At 43.4% G+C, this 17593-nt stretch overlaps 2 non-coding genes across 2 annotated transcripts; both read left to right on the top strand.

Annotated features, from left to right (window-relative positions):
- Positions 1 to 10026: 10026 nt before the first annotated feature.
- Positions 10027 to 10099, top strand: trnar-ccu (transfer RNA arginine (anticodon CCU)). Its single transcript has one exon. It is a non-coding gene; the product is annotated as a tRNA-Arg (tRNA).
- A 7-nt stretch (positions 10100 to 10106) lies between these two features.
- Positions 10107 to 10178, top strand: trnam-cau (transfer RNA methionine (anticodon CAU)). Its single transcript has one exon. It is a non-coding gene; the product is annotated as a tRNA-Met (tRNA).
- Positions 10179 to 17593: the final 7415 nt, after the last annotated feature.

Here is a 17593-nt window from a genome sequence, read left to right as displayed (position 1 = left end):
CTGAGTTACATGCTCGTTTGAAGGACTTAATGTACAAAATAACATAGTTGCACCCCGTAGTGTTGAAATTGGTAAACACAGTGCATTCAGTGAGGTTTGCACCGCCCTCCTTTTATTTCTGACTCTTCCTGTCACTGCTGCAACCTCTGAGCGCTCATTCGTATGCCCTTCAAATAATGTGCGCAGTATAGGCTATTGATGTTTTATTATGAGCCATGTACAGTATCCTAATGTTTTTTGTTTCTGAGTTACATGTTCGTTTGAAGGACTTGATGTACTAAATAACATAGTTGCACCCGGTAGTGTTGAAATTGGTAAACACCGCAGTTGCGGACATTTTGTAGCCTAAAATGATGTTATGATAAGCTTTAATAAAGGGCCCGGTCATTTGCCCCGCCCCCGGCCCGGCTCTGACTTGTTCCGCCACTGTCACTGATGTCACTGTTTGCGCTGCTTAACGACATCACATGACGTCCACCCACTTTCGCTAACTCCACCCAATGTGTCCACCCACTTCCAGCCAGCACGGTTCAGCGCGGTTGTAGTCGAAATGCAACTCCAACAGCCCCGCTCAGCCCGACTCAGCTCGACTCGGCACGGCACGGCTCAGCCGCGTTTGTAGTGGAAAAGCGGCATAAGAGACATTCCAGAGTTGTGTATATCTGTGATCCTCTTTCTCAGATCTGCACTGAGCCCCTTGGACTTTTCCGTTTTAATGTGTGTTGGTCAATCCAATGAGTGCTGTAAACAAACCCTTTTTATGAAGGCACAGAGAAGCTACCAGCTGTAGTCAATCATGATAACTAACATGAAGTTAATAGGCCTTGGCCTTAGCAAAATAAGAGACATTTTGGAAGTCTCAGCACCTCTGAATTAATTATCTAAGTGTGTGTATGTAAATTTTTGACTCTGTGTTGATTTCAGAAAACCCAAAGAAAATTGTGCACCGAATTCTAGGTTTTTTTTTTTAAAGATGTATGCTGTACAATCATTCTGCCACAGAAAAAGAACAGTTCAGAGAAATCACTGAAAGCCCAAATATTGCCATGACATTCATGTCACTGTATGTAAACTTCTGACCACAACTGTATATTTTTTGTGACTTTTTACTCATAAATTTAATTATATCCTTTTTCCTTCCAAAGTAAAGGTGAAAAAAATAATCCAACAGTAAGCATCGTGTACTCAATATGAAATTGCACACAGCAGGTTTATAGACTATCTCTTCTTTTCATAAGCGTTATACTGTAATTACTTTTCATTCATGTTGCTGCACTGCACACAGACCAAAAATGTCACATGCTTTCAGCATCAAAGCTCATCAGGCATGACTCAGTGCTTATCTCCGTGGCTTGACTGTTTGTTTTCCTCATTCCTCTCTTTTTCCTTGTGCCTGTAAAGGATCCACTGCCTGACTCCCAACCATCCCTTCAACCTCGCTTGCAACAAAAACAGGCACATCTGCATACGCTAAAGAGACACCAGGGATAGAAATCAGAGCTTGAAGGTGTGAGGGAAGGTTAGATGCTCAAGACGTTCATTTTCAGCATCCTTGCTGCTGTAGGGAAAGTAATTAGTTCTGGAAAATGAGCCAGATTTGATGTCTTCATTAGAACATTAGGACATGTCCTCTGGCTTTGTGCACACGCCATGTTCTTTACAGCTGTGCTTACTGCAAAATAAGCAGTAATTGAATTTTCAATTAAATTTTGTTTGTGTAGCACTTTTAAAAACAGACATAGTCACAAAGCAGCTTTCCAGAAATATATAAATTCTGGATATAATTTTGATAGATATGAATTTTTAATTTATCTCTGGGCGGCATGGTGGTGTAGTGGTTAGCGCTGTCGCCTCACAGCAAGAAGGTCTGGGTTCGAGCCCCGTGGCCGGCGAGGGCCTTTCTGTGTGGAGTTTGCATGTTCTCCCCGTGTCCGCGTGGGTTTCCTCCGGGTGCTCCGGTTTCCCCCACAGTCCAAAGACATGCAGGTTAGGTTAACTGGTGACTCTAAATTGACCGTAGGTGTGAATATGAGTGTGAATGGTTGTCTGTGTCTATGTGCAGCCCTGTGATGACCTGGCGACTTGTCCAGGGTGTACCCTGCCTTTCGCCCGTAGTCAGCTGGGATAGGCTCCAGCTTGCCTGCGACCCTATAGAACAGGATAAAGCGGCTAGAGATAATGAGATGAGATGAATTTATCTCTAATGAGCAAAGCAAAACACTGAATGTTCTCATGCCACAGTACTTGAGCGAACTTCTGGTCTTTTATGATCTACCATGCAGACTTGGATCAAAAGGTGCAGGATATTTGTTCGTACCTTGAATAGTCAAGACTATAGCAGGTGGCAGAGCCTTCTCTTACAAAACCCCACAATTATGGAACAGCCTTCCAATTAGTGTTCGGGATGCAGACACAGTCTCAGTTTTTAAGTTGAGACTGAAAACATGGTTGTTTCTTCAAGCCATTAGTAAATTAATTTTTATTAGATAAAGGAGGGGGTGGTACGGTGGAGTAGTGGTTAGCACTGTCACCTCACAGCAAGAAGGTTCTGGTTTCAAGCCCAGTGGCTGACAGGGATCTTTCTGTGTGGAGTTTGCATGTTCGCCCCGTGTCTGCATGGGCTTCCTCCGGGTGCTCTGGTTTCCTCCACAGTCTAAAGATATGCAGGTTAGGCTAATTGGTGGCTCTAAATTGACCATAGGTGTGAATGGTTGTTTGTCTTTATGTGTCAGCCCTGTGATGATCTGGCGACTTGTCCAGGGTGTACCCCGCCTCTCGCCCATAGTCAGCTGGGATAGGCTCCAGCTTGCCTGCGACCCTGTAGGACAGGATAAGCAGCTACAGATAATGGATGGATAGATGGTGCTAAAATGCCTGGAGAGAAGCCCCTAGGATTGTCCACTTTGCTTATAAAGACTTCTCATGCAGTGGGAAAAAATGCACTGCTATGTGTTCCGTATGTAGAAGAACTATTGAGGAGACGACGGGGACGACCTCGAATTTCAATCGTCATTTGCCAAGACTCCACCCAGAGAAGTAAGGGACATGCTATGTTCATTGCTCTGTTGATAGTGGGCGGGGCTTGCTTGCTGAGCGATGAACTAGCTAGTGTTAACCCTCTCTCATGTTATTTGCCCTGTTGATAGTGGGCGGGGCTTGCTGAGCGATGAACAAGCTTGTTATCTGTAGCCTATTAACTAAAATGGGGCAGTTGAGCAGTAATGCTAGTCCAACCCAGTAGTAGAGATGCTTTCACATAAAGGCAGCAACAGCCACTGTCAAATGGTATGGTTGGAGTCTTGGTCTCAGACTCGACTCAGATCAGTAGTGGTCTCAACTCGAAATTTTCTTTCGTGACTTGGACTTGACTCAGATTTGAACACTGGGGACTCGAGACTGGGCTCGGACTCGAGGTTGAGTGACTCGACTACAACACTGGCTGGAGGACTTAGAGTTGGAAAGTAAAGCCAGCTCCAATACACAAGCTTCACACACTAGTACGCAATCAGGAGATCTGAAGAACATGGTTTAAATGTCCATGCCAGTCCTCAAATCCTACCCTGATGAGCGTGGTTAGCCAAGGGCATTTAATCTGATCAATCTCGTCCATGACTGCAAAACTCAGTACAGCTTTTTCTTCTCCTGTTGAAACCTTCCCTTAGCAAAAAGTAGTATACTTAAAGTTCATTTTATTAAGTATGCTTCAGTATGAGTATAAGTATAGCAAGTATACTACAGACCATGTACTTTTAGTGTACTAGAAAGTATACAAATTTAATACTTTTTCGGACTAAATTGGAACATTTCAAGTTTATAAAAGTATACTTTAAAGTTCATTTTAAGTTTGCAAAAGTACACTTTAAAGTATACAACAAGTACACTCATCTATATACTATCAATGTACTTGGTATATCCCTCTTGCATGCTTAAAGTATACTACAAGTACACTTATCGATATACTTCTTTTTTTGGGCTTTTTTCACCTTTATTGGATAGGACAGTGTAGAGACAGGAAATGAGCAGGAGAGGGATCAGGAAATTACCTTGGGTTGGAATCGAACCCAGGTCCCCAGATTTATGGTATGGCACTTTAGTTGACTGAGCCACAACACCCCTTAGTTACATACTTCAAGTCCCTATTTTTAGTTTATTATTGTATACTTTAAGTATACTGTTATAAACGTTGGTTATTTCACTAGTTTACTTGTTATACTTTAAGTTTGCTTGGCATATTACTTGTAGCTTACTATTTATATACTGGAAATATACTCCTTAATGTATTCTTAAAGTTTACTCATACTGTATGTACACAAGAGTGTGATGCATTTACAAAATCACAAGACAGAATGTTGAAAACAAGTTTGATATATTTTCAAACATTTCAAAAATAAAGACCTATGAAATCAAGTCCTTCCTTACTGGAGAAATTGATCAATAAAGTCAAGTCAAAAGTTTTTCTGTTTTTGTGTATGATTTTAAGGTACATAAAGATAATGCAATTGAGCACACATACTATATACTGTAAAGTTTTAAACTCCAGCATTATATTATATTAATATATAAATTAAATGGGCACGGTGGTGTAGTGGTTAGCGCTGTCGCCTCACGGCAAGAAGGTCCTGGGTTCGAGCCCTGGGGCCGGCGAGGGCCTTTCTGTGTGGAGTTTGCATGTTCTCCCCGTGTCCGCGTGGGTTTCCTCCGGGTGCTCCGGTTTCCCCCACAGTCCAAAGACATGCAGGTTAGGTTAACTGGTGACTCTAAATTGACCGTAGGTGTGAATGTGAGTGTGAATGGTTGTGTGTCTATGTGTCAGCCCTGTGATGACCTGGCGACTTGTCCAGGGTGTACCCCGCCTTTCGCCCGTAGTCAGCTGGGATAGGCTCCAGCTTGCCTGCGACCCTGTAGAAGGATAAAGCGGCTAGAGATAATGAGATGAGAGATAAATTAAATGTTAAGCATGAGTCAATGACTTGACCTTATTATGCACTTGGAGCAAGATATACTAAGTATTAGTACTTTGTGGCAGAAAAACGTGAAAAGTATACTAAAGTATACGTTTTAGTATTAAAGTATAAGTCTTAGTATTAATGTACTTAGTCTTAGACTTTTATTTATACTTTTCAGTATAAGCCAAGTATACTTCACTATACTATTCTTAAGTATATAAAATATAGTTTATAAAAAGTCAACTTCAAGTATACTTCTGCAGTTTTAGTAAAAAATAAGTATACTCATAGTACACTTGAATAAACTTCTTTTTGCTCAGGGTTTGGAACCACAAGTGATATTGTAAGGTAAAGATATTGAAAAGTAAAATAAAGTGATGGCAGAGAGCTTGAAACTTCAACTCATCAACTCGGGGTAGTCTTCTCACCTACCAGTTCCTTCCCTGTTTACAGAGTGATATCAGATCAACATGGCCACTCACACTAAATTAGTTTAAAGCATTGACTTTAGATCAGTTAATATACAGACTGTACAAGGTTAAATGTGTAACACTGACTATACTAATCACTGTTTTGAGAACATAATCATCAACTAATTAATGAGTTATCATTAATGTTAGCTGGCTGGCTTGTTGCTAAGCTGCTTGCTATTGTTGCTGTGCTGCAATTTCAGTCCAAAACATTGAATCTCATCATCTCAAGCCGCTTTATCCTTCTACAGGGTCGCAGGCAAGCTGGAGCCTATCCCAGCTGACTACGGGCAAAAGGCAGGGTACACCCTGGACAAGTCGCCAGGTCATCACAGGGCTGACACATAGACACAGACAACCATTCACACTCAATTTAGAGTCACCAGTTAACCTAACCTGCATGTCTTTGGGGGAAACCGGAGCACCCGGAGGAAACCCACGCAGACAACATGCAAACTCCGCACAGAAAGGCCCTCACCGGCCCCGGGGCTCAAACCCAGGACCTTCTTGCTGTGAGGCGACAGCACTAACCACTACACCACCGTACCGCCTAAACATTGAATGAATGTTTGAATTTTACTATAGTAGAACAGGACCAATAGCCAGGACTGTGACTGTAAAAGTGTGCTTAAAGAAGCTTTGCTAAATGCAGCATGCGAGCACACCAGCATGGTTTGGGAGGTGGGAGGAAAGCAGAAACTCCACACAGACTGTAACCTGAGCTCGGGATCGAACCCATTGCACCACCGTGACAGACAAAGACAGACAGTGTGATGTGATTGCCTTCAAAGAAGTGAAGTTTGGATAGAAATCTATAACTGAGATTGCTGTCATAGTAAAATGACATTGAGTTGCAGTGTAAATATACAACAACTAAACAATCCTAAGTCTTATGCTTCTTTCTTTGCTGTAATTCTCACACTAACTCCGAAAGCAACAGGAATTTTTTTTTTTCACGTTTTATGGTATTTTTAGACCATAGAGTGAGGATATGTTTTTCCGTCAGTAAGTCATGCTGGATAAAATCATCTAGAAAATGCTGTAAATATACACTCACTGGCCACTTTAATAGGAACTTGTCCTTGATTCTAAGATTCCTGTTCTTAGCTGCAGGAGTGGAACCCAGTGTAGGTTTCTGCTGTTGCATGCTGAGGCCATCCTTAAAAAATATCCGTTTCCTGTCCACCGGGTGGGCAAAAAAATTTTCAGTCAGGAGGGAGGGATTTTTTTTTTATTTTTTTTTATTATATATGGATGGATAAGAAATTGCAATGCTGTGTTTGCTTTTTCTTTCAGTACTTTTTTTATTACAAAAGCAGACACATTTAATAAAATGACGGTTTAATCAACTGAAACTTGTACAAAAACTGTACGTTAGCATTTTAAATGCTGACTGCAACATTTGCAAAACTTTTACAAAGGTACTTAAAATGTCCGACACACGGACTTTTTGTAGTTCTAAATCAACCATTAGGCCTAGTTCGGATGAAATTACACTATTAAAATGATCACTGAATGATTTGTTTTTCTGAATCTTTACTATTTTGTTGTTCGCTAGAATACCATTTTGCGATTTCACACTTAAGCAAATGTTTGAAAACTCCGGATCGCCTTCCTTCATGGTGGCTGCCATTTTTTTGTGCTGCACAGCGCATGCGCAGAGCTGATTTGACAGGGCTTTCCACAAGCACCGGTTGCCGGCCATACAGCCGACTACACAATTCAGTCCAGCCGGCTACTTTAATGACTATTTTTGTAGCCCACAGGCTCTAAATATTAATTTTCGATTTTAATAAAATTAAATGTTTATCTAACGGACTGACAATAATGTCAAACTGAACCACACTCATTTAAGTTGTGATTCGCGCTGTTTGTACCGATAATAACCACAAATTCCCCGCCGACTTTGTTGATCAGGGGAGAGTAACTCATCCGTGGCCCCGACATGTGGTGTGTGTGCGCGCACTCGGCAGAGGCAGTAGTGTGCGCTCGCACTTGGCGGAGGCAGTATGAGCCTTAGTGGAAAGCCCTGGGAATGCGTAAATGTCAAGTTCGAGTTTAGATTTACGAGCCCGAAAAACTGGCGTTAAAAAAAAAATTTCACCCGCACAAACGGCACTCACCCGGCCGGTGGACCGGAAACAGAACATTTTTTAATAATGGCCTGAGATGCTTTTCCGCTCACCACAGTTGTAAAGAGTGGTTATATGAGTTACTGTAGCCTTCCTAGGGTGGCACGGTTGTGTGTAAGATAAGAAGACCTTTATTACCCCACAATGGGGAAATTTCCTGTTTGCAGCAGCACAGTGCATAGCAGCAGAAGAGGACATATCAAGCATGCTTGAAAGTTTGTGAACCCTTTAGAATTTTCTATATTTCTGCATATATATGACCTAAAACATTATCAGATTTTCACACAAGTCCTAAAAGTAGATAAAGAGAACCCAGTTAAACAAATGAGACAAGAATATTATACTTGGTCATTTATTTATTGAGGAAAATGATCCAATATTACATATCTGTAAGTGGCAAAAGTATGTGAACCTTTGCTTTCAGTATCTGGTGTGATCCCCTTGTGGAGCAATAACTGCAACTAAACGTTTCCGGTAACTGTTGATCAGTCCTGCACACTGGCTTGGAGGAATTTTAGCCCGTTCCTCCGTACAGAGCAGCTTCAACTCTGGGATGTTGGTGGGTTTCCTCACATGAACTGCTCGCTTCAGGTCCTTCCACAACATTTCGATTGGATTAAGGTCAGGACTTTGACTTGGCCATTCCAAAACATTAACTTTATTTTTTCTCTCCCCCCCATCTGTCCATCTGAGTTACATGTCAATCCTGGGATCGAGGTGCTGACGTGTTCTGCTCCTGGGACCTGCCTGATCCATCCTGATGCCCTGTGTCTGGTTGGAGTCTCATCACATCGCTCCTGTAGAGGACGGCCCCATATGGACAGTTGAAAGTCACACTTGGAAGACACTCTGGACACTTACAGTAATGCTTTTGTGGCTGAGGACTACATTTGGCTTGCTAACTTTGGGACTGCAGTTGTCGTGAACAGTTTTGCACTCAAGTTTCCATCAATGAAGAGTTTATAACATCAACGAAACTGACTTCATGTTAAAACTGTTAATGTTATAGTCATGTTGTCTGTTGTTGTCCAGGTGAGGATTGGTTCCCTTTTGGGTCTGGTTCCTCTCAAGGTTTCTTCCTCGTGTTGTCTGGGGGAGTTTTTCCTTGCCGCTGTTGCCACGTGCTTGCTCATTGGGGATAGATTAGGGATAAAATTGGCTCATGTCTTGGGTCATTCAGATTCTGTAAAGCTGTTTTGGGACAATGTCTATTGTTAAAAGTGCTATACAAACTTGACTTGACTTGACTAACCATTCTTTGGTAGAACCACTTGTGTGCTTAGGGTCATTGTCTTGCTGCATGACCCACCTTCTCTTGAGATTCAGTTCATGGACAGATGTCCTGACATTTTCCTTCAGGATTCACTGGTATAATTCAGAATTCATTGTTCCATCAATGATGGCAAGCCGTCCTGGCCCAGATGCAGCAAAACAAGCCCAAACCATGATACTACCACCACCATGTTTCACAGATGGGATAAGGTTCTTATGCTGGAATGCAGGGTTTTCTTTTCTCCAAACATAACGCTTCTCATTTAAACCAAAAAGTTCTATTTTGGTCTCATTAGTCCACAAAATATTTTTCCAATAGCCTTCTGGCTTGTCCATATGATCTTTAGCAAACTGCAGAGGAGCAGCAATGTTCTTTTTGGAGAGCAGTGGCTTTCTCCTTGCAGCCCTGCCATGAACACTATTGTTGTTCAGTGTTCTCCTGATGGTGGACTCATGAACCTTAACATTAACCAATGTGAGAGAGGCCTTCAGTTGCTTAGAAGTTACTCTGGGGTCCTTTGTGACCTTGCTGACTAGTACACACCTTGCTCTTGGAGTGATCTATGTTGGTTGACCATTCCTGGGGAGGGTAACAATGGTCTTGAATTTCCTCCATTTGTACACAATCTGTCTGGCTGTGGATTGGTGGAGTCCAAACTCTTTAGAGATGGTTTTGTAACCTTTTCCAGCCTGATGAGCATCAACAATGCTTTTTCTGAGGTCCTCAGAAATCTCCTTTGTTCGTGCCATGATACACTTCCACAAACATGTGTTGTGAAGATCAGACTTTGATAGATCCCTGTTCTTTAAATAAAACAGGGTGCCCACTCACACCTGATTGTCATCCCATTGATTGAAAACACCTGACTCTAATTTCACCTTCAAATTAACTGCTAATCCTAGAGGTTCACATACTTTTGCCACTCACATGTAATATTGGATCATTTTCCTCAATAAATAAATGACCAAGTATAATATTTTTGTCTCATTTGTTTAACTGGGTTCTCTTTATCTACTTTTAGGACTTGTGTGAAAATCTGATGATGTTTTAGGTCATATTTATGCAGAAATATAGAAAATTCTAAAGGGTTCACAAACTTTCAAGAACCACTGAAGAAGAAGATTCTGTCGTGGAGATGAGATATGGCTGAGGAACAAGCCTGGCTATTGTTGAGTGCCTGCACTTTTTGAGCCTAGCATGGCAGAGCCCCGGTGGCCTAATGGATAAGGCACTGGCCTCCTAAGCCAAGGACTGTGGGTTTGAGTCCCATCTGGGGTGTGAGGTTAGCAGAGTGGCGCAGTGGGAGCGTGCTGGGCCCATAACCCAGAGGCCGATGGATCAAAACCATCCTCTGCTAGTTGGTCTTCTTTTTAATCCAATGTTTCCCATGAGACAGGTATCCCAGACTCCAGACCCACAGAAAGTGAGAGGTCAGCAGCGGGAGCGTGCTGGGCCCAGAACCCAGAGGTCAATGGATCTAACCCATCCTCTGCTAAGTCTGCCAACTTTTACTCCAACGTTTTCCATGAGTCAGTGATTGTGGGTTTGAGACACATGTGGGGTGTGCAGAGTGGTGCACCAGAAGCGCGCTGGGCCCAGAACCCAGATGTCGAAACCATCCACTGCTCTCTCTAGCCAGTTTTCTTCCCAAAATTCCCACCAGAGGCAATAACGTCATCTATCTGTCTTACTATAAATTTACTATAAATCTGTCTTACTATATATATATATATATATATATATATATATACACACAAATTAAAAAGAAAAAAGATATACCTAAGATAAATACTAAATTAGAGGAATTATGAAGTAGATTAAACACACTTATTGCACATATCAGGCGGTCGTAATTGCAAAAGATAAAACAGAAAAAAAACCAAGAAAAAAAAATTCAACAACTATTGACAGACATACAGATGTGAGTCTACTGTGAGCAGTGCTGGTTGTACAGTCTAACAGCTGCAGTAATGCTCCTTCACACACTTAGGGTGGCGCAACCTCCTGCTGAAGGAGCTCTGCAGTCCAGTGAATAAGTCCTATAGGGGGTGGGAGTCATCATCATCATCATCATCATTATCTCTAGCCGCTTTATCCTTCTACAGGGTCGCAGGCAAGCTGGAGCCTGGGGTGGGAGTCTTTCTCCATCATAGATGACAGCTTAGCCATTATCCTCCTCTGACCCACTACCTCCACTGGCTCCAGGGGGCATCCCAGCACAGAGCTGGCCCTCCTGATCAGTTTGTCCAGTCTCTTCCTGTCAGCTATGGAGATGCTGCTCTCCCAGCAAACCATGCCATGAAAGATGGTTGACACCACCACAGTGTCAAAAAAGGTCTTCAGGAGTGCCCCTTGCACTCCAAAAGACCTGAGCCTCCGCAGCAGATACAGTCTGCTTTAACTTTTCCTGTACAGTGCTGTGGTGTTATCAGTTAAGTCCTGTTTATTGTTCAGGTGAACACCCAGGTACTTATAAGATAGTGTAGTAGTTAGCACTGTTACCTCACAGCAAGAAGGTTCTGGGTTCGAGCCCAATGGCTGACAGCGGCCTTTCTGTGTGGAGTTTGCGGTGGTGTTTACATTAGACCGTATCCGTCTCATTTTCGTCGTGGATGCACTATCCGTTCACATTAAAATGCCGGGAAACGACTCCACAGGCGGAACAACTTGAATCCGCCAGGGCCCACGTATTCAATCCATTACGTATCTGATCCGGTGCTGTGTAAACATTGAGGAACGAGGATACGCTGTGCTGAGCTCTAGCTGACGTCGTCATTGGACAACATCACTGTGACATCCACCTTCCTGATTTGCTGGCGTTGGTCATGCCACGTTGGTCATGTGACACGACTGCTGAAAAACGGTGCGGACTTTCACTTCCTGCTATTTGTCCCAAATCACTGCTCGTGCGCTTCACTCGTGCGATCTGTGAGCTGCACAGGGCCGGAGTGCGCACCCTCCAGAGGGCACTCGCTGTTCAGGGCGGAGTGATTTGGAGCGCAGGATGCCTGCGGAGCCGAGCGTATCCGTGTATTGGCGTTGCTGTGTGCATGCGAATCATGTATTGGCGTTGCTGTGTGCACGCGAATCATTTTAAAAACGTTAATCTGATGATCCGCTGATACGGTCTAATGTAAACACCACCTGCATGTTCTCCCCATGTCCGCGTGGGTTTCCTCCAGGTGCTCCGGTTTCCCCCACAATCCAAAGACATGCAGGTTAGGTTAACTGGTGACTCTAAATTGACTGTAGGTGTGAATGTGAGTGTGAATGGTTGTTTGTCTCTATGTGTCAGCCCTGTGATGATCCGGTGACTTGTCCACAGTGTACCCCACCTCTTGCCCATAGTCAGCTGGGATAGGCTCCAGCTTGACCGCGACCCTACACAGGATAAGCGGTTACAGATAATGGATGGATAGATTAATATATACTTCCTGGGAAAAAAGCTCAAATCAATCTGTCCATTTTCCTCTGACCTCTCTTATCAACAAGGCGTTTGTTTTCACCCACAGACCTGTCCCTCACTCAACTCAGTGTTTTTTGCACAAGTCTGTGTAAACTCTAGAGACTGTTGTGTGTGAAAACCCCAGGAGATCAGCAGTTTCTGAAATACTCAAACCAACTCAAACCATCTGGCTCAAACCAACACCCATGATGCCACAGTGAAAGAAAGTCACACTTTCTTTGAGATCACAATTTTTCCCATTCTGATGTTTGAACATTAACTGAAGCTCTTGATTTGTAGCTGCATGATTTGATGCATTAGGCTGCTGTCAAGGGATCGGCTGATTACAGAACTGCATTAAGCGGCAGGTGGATGTATGGATGTTCCTAATAAAGTGGCCGGTGAGTGTAAATGTACAATATAATTATTGATAGAAGTATCTTCTTATACAGGATTCTAGCTGCAGGACATGTGATGAATGCTGTATATAACACCATAACACTGTAGCTCTTTCGCTCTCTCAGACAAATATGAGTCTGCTTCAGCTCGAGGCCTTATCCACTGCGTTTTAGACTTTCCTCACCCACGCTGTCTTATCTCATCACTTAGTATCTTCTTTTCCTCACTGAGCATTACTCATTTCTTTTCCGGAAAAGCTAATTTACTGAAGCTCATGCAGATGAGAAGATGGTCTGGACTGCTGGAGGTCAGTGATGCAGTCTCATTTCAGTCTCATTAGATCCTGATGAATTAAGCAACAATGAAAATGTAATGGACGTTGGACTTCAAAAATAAAGGTGGAATGAAAAGTTCTCATTATAATAACCTGTTTACATTTTTCTAAGTGAATGACAGGAATTATGTGGGAAGTTTCTCATGAGTTTTTCCTACAGCTTCTGTGACTTTCTGACTTCTCATAAACATGCCTGTGGGTGTATAGTCTCATCTAAATTGTCTTTACATTACATTAATGGCATTTAGCAGATGCTCTTATCTAGAGCAACGTACAACATAACCAGAGCAGCCTGGGGAGCAGTTGCCTTGCTCAAGGGCACTTCAGCCATTCCTGCTGGTCCAGGAAATCGAACCAGCAACCTTTTGATCGCAAAGCTGGTTCCCTAATCATTAGGTCATGGATTCCCCCTCTTGGTGTTGATCTCAATACATTTGGGGCAGCCATGGCCTAAAGGTTAGAGAAGCAGCCTTGGGCCCAAAGGGTCACTAGTTGGATTCCATGGAAGGGCAAGAAAATCCATGGCTGAAGTGCCCTTGAGCAAGGCACCTAACCCTTAACTGCTCCCCAGGCACTGGGTATGTGTGTGTGTGCTCCTTGTACATCTAACCATTAAGCCATAGCTTCTTTAACTGTGTGTGTGTAGTGTCCATAGGTGGATTAGCATCATATCCAGGGCGTATTCCTGTCCTATGCTTGGTGTTGTTTGGGATAGAATCCAAATCCACCACAAACTGACCAGGATAAAGCACTTTGCAAAGAGGAAGATATTCTTTAGAAACCATTCTAAATGTAAATTCTTTGTATGGGGAAACAATTTGATTTTAAGTCAAAGCTACCATGGGCTTCAGGCAGCATGGTAGTGTAGTGGTTAGCACTGTCACCTTACAGTAAGAAGGTTCTGGGTTTGAGCCCAGTGGCTGACGGGGGCCTTTCTGTGTAGAGTTTGCATGTTCTCCCCGTGTCTGTGTGGGTTCCCTCTGGGTGCTCCAGTTTCCCCCAAAGTCAAAAGACATGCAGGTTAGGCTAATTGGTGGCTCTAAATTGAACATAGGTGTGAATGTGAGTGTGAATGGTTGTTTGTCTCTGTTTGTCAGCCCTGTGATGATCTGGTGACTTGTCCAGGGTGTACCCCGCCTTTCACCCGTAGTCAGCTGGGATAGGCTCTAGCTTGCCCATGACCCTGCACAGGATAAGCTGTTATGGATAACGGATGGATGGATAAAAGCTGCCATGGGCTTTGGGCAGTGGAGTGGTTCACACTGTCACCTCACAGCAAGAAGGTTCTGGGTTTGAGCCCAGTGGCTGACAGGGGCCTTTCTGTGTGGAGTTTGCATGTTCTCCCTGAATTTACATGGGTTTCCTCTGGGTGCTCTGGTTTCCCCCACAGTCCAAAGATATGCCGTTAGGTTAACTGGTTACTCTAAATTGCCCATAGGTGTAGGTGTGCAGAAAGGAACTGGCCACCTGACTGCTGCAATTCCGGCCAAGTTAACCAAATCCGGTTCAAATGACCATGGGCTTTAACTTTCCTATTTACATTTGTTTTCTTCATTGTTTTCATGAAGCCAATCTGTAAGTCATAGATTGGATTCATCAATCTGTGACTTACAGCATGCAGTGGGATAGTTTGCGGCCGAGTGCGAAGTGGCTGGGATGAGGATCAGCACCTCCAAGTCCATGGCCATGGTGCTCAGCCGGAAACAGGTGGAGTGCCTACTTCGGGTCAGGGCGGAGTTGCTACCTAAAATGGAGGAGTTTAAAAATCTCTGGGTTTTGTTCATGAGTGAGGGTAAGGGGTAGAGGGAGTTGGACAGATGGATTGGGGCAGCATCAGCAGTGATGCAGATGCTAAACTGGTCTGTTGTGGTAAAGAGAGAGCTGAGACAAAAGGCAAAGCTCTCAATTTACTGGTCCATCTATGTTCCCTCTCTCACCTATGGTCACGAGCTGTGGGTAGTGACCGAAAGAATGAGATCGCAGACACACACGGTAGAAATGAGTTTTCTCTGCAGGGTGGCTGGGCTCTCCCTGAGAGACAGGGTGAGAAGTTTGGTCATTCGGGAGAGACCCAGAGTAGAACCGCTGCTCCTCCACATTGAAAGGAGCCAGTTGAGGTGGTTCGGGCACCTTGTTAGGATACCCCCTGGACGCCTCCCAAGGGAGGTTCTCTGGGCATGCCCCACCGGGAAGAGACCCCGGGGCAGACCCAGGACATGCTGGAGAGATTACATCTCTCAGCTGGCCTGGGAATGCCTCAGTATTCCCCCGGAAGAGCTGGTGGAGGTGGCCGGGGAGAGGGAAGTCTGGGCTGCTCTGCTTAGGCTACTACCCCCGCAACTCGGATCCAGATAAGCAGTAGAAAATGGATGGATGGATGGATTTATATTTGTTTTATCACAAGTATCTTTAAGATAATTAAAAATATATAATGTATGTGTGCAATCTCGCGTGTCTAAACTTATGACTTGCAGATACCAGTTCAGCATAATGATGCAGTATGTTATAACTAGTTTTACTTTTTACCATAAACCTGTTTACTTCTCTGTACTTGGTGGTGTGCTGTTTTAGGAAAATAATCAATCATAAGGTGGTGTGATGCAGCCTGATATAAAGTGGGGTTACTGCTATTCCTCTGATTTGACAGCGATTACAAATTTTAATTATTCAGTAAATGTACAAGATGGACATTTTATCCACTTATAGTTACATTTAAAGTCTGTTTTCAACCCCAGGCTTGAGCTTAATGCCACCTACTGCGTAATTTTGAAAAAAGGCTAGAAAGTGGGCAGGGTGGGGAAGGGGGAGGAGTAAACTCCTATTAACGATGAGCCTCTGTTAGCATATATTTGAAAATGAGTGCAGTTTCACAGACTCCCACTCAAGGGCGGGGGCTGGGAGAGGTGGACCACCTACCTCTGATTAGACGGCATTAACATTCTTTTTTTTTTTTGAATAAACGTCCCATGATGTACAGCAGTACCAAATGGGCGACTCTACACCAGCATCGGCCTTGCAAGGTTCAGGATGATTTTTTTTTTTTCTGAACCAGCAGATGTTTTTTTTTTTTTTGAGCCGTTTTCAACCCATGAAATACTGATTTTTTTTTAAATAAAGATTATTAATTAGTTTGCACATAATTAACACCAGCATTGATGTGTTTCATCACAGTACAGTCATATCATTGAGTTTATAGCTCAAAAAACATATTGAACTGTGCAGTGCCTCTTTGATCTTGAAGAACGTCTGGGAGAAGTGGTTTGCTCACGTTCTGTTGAAGTTAATGAAATTTCCCTGTGGTGGAAAATGTAGAGCTACAGCTGTAACCTCTGACTGTAACAAAGTGCTGACACTGGAGACTCCTTCCATGCATCTTATAGAAAGCTTCACCGTATTAATGATCATAGTGGGGTTTTTTTTGTTTTTTTTAAATCATGATTGCTTTTAGATTATGTGGAGTGTTCTCTCTGTAACATTCCCTTTACTATTTTTAAAAATAAAACTCATCTTTTCCAATTTGCATTTGCTCACATCTACAGACTCTTGCACACAGTCTTATTGTAGTCTTTATTGTTTAAGTTTTATATCATAGTTTTGTATACACATTTGCAGAGATTATGTTCTTTTCATGCCGCTTTGCTCACCTTTATAATTGACAGTTTTATTTATTTACTGATTGATTGTTTCACTTGCTACTATGACGTTATGAATTTGTGCATTATTTGTCATAACTTTACAGTGTCACTGGGCACCATGAAGGGGGTTTATATAAATAAATAAATAAATAAATGCCAGTGTTTAATATAATAATAATAATAATAATAATAATAATAATAACAGAAGAAGCCTTTGTCACATGCACACTCAAGCACAGCGAAATTTGTCCTCTGCATTTAACCCATCTGAAGCAGTGAACACACATATGCACACACACATACCCAGAGCAGTGGGCAGCTATGCTACACCACCCAGGGAGCAGTTGGGGGTTAGGTGCCTTGCTCAAGGGCACTTCAGCCCAACCTCAGGCCATGGCTGCCCCATGTTAACCTAACCCCATGTGTTTGGACTGTGGGAGAAACCGGAGCACCTGGAGGAAACCCACACAGACACGAGGAGAACATGCAAACTCCACGCAGAAAGGCCCCCATCAGCCACTGGGCTTGAACCCAGAACCTTCTTGCTGTGAGGCGACAGTGCTAACCACTACACCACCATGCCACCCCAATAATCTCATCTCATTATCTCTAGCCGCTTTATCCTGTTCTACAGGGTCGCAGGCAAGCTGAAGCCTATCCGAGCTGACTACGGGCGAAAGGCGGGGTACACCCTGGACAAGTCGCCAGGTCATCACAGGGCTGACACATAGACACAGACAACCATTCATAGTCACACCCACGGTCAATTTAGAGTCACCAGTTAACCTAACCTGCATGTCTTTGGACTGTGGGGGAAACCGGAGCACCCGGAGGAAACCCACGCGGACACGGGGAGAACACGCAAACTCCGCACAGAAAGGCCCCCATCAGCCACTGGGCTTGAACCCAGAACCGTCTTGCTGTGAGGCGACAGTGCTAACCACTACACCACCGTGCCG

The sequence above is a fragment of the Neoarius graeffei genome, chromosome 5, assembly GCF_027579695.1.
Source record: "Neoarius graeffei isolate fNeoGra1 chromosome 5, fNeoGra1.pri, whole genome shotgun sequence".
Lineage (NCBI taxonomy): Eukaryota > Metazoa > Chordata > Actinopteri > Siluriformes > Ariidae > Neoarius > Neoarius graeffei.
The sequence above is the reverse complement of the archived record's forward strand: the minus strand, read 5'-3'. Positions and strand labels throughout refer to the sequence as shown.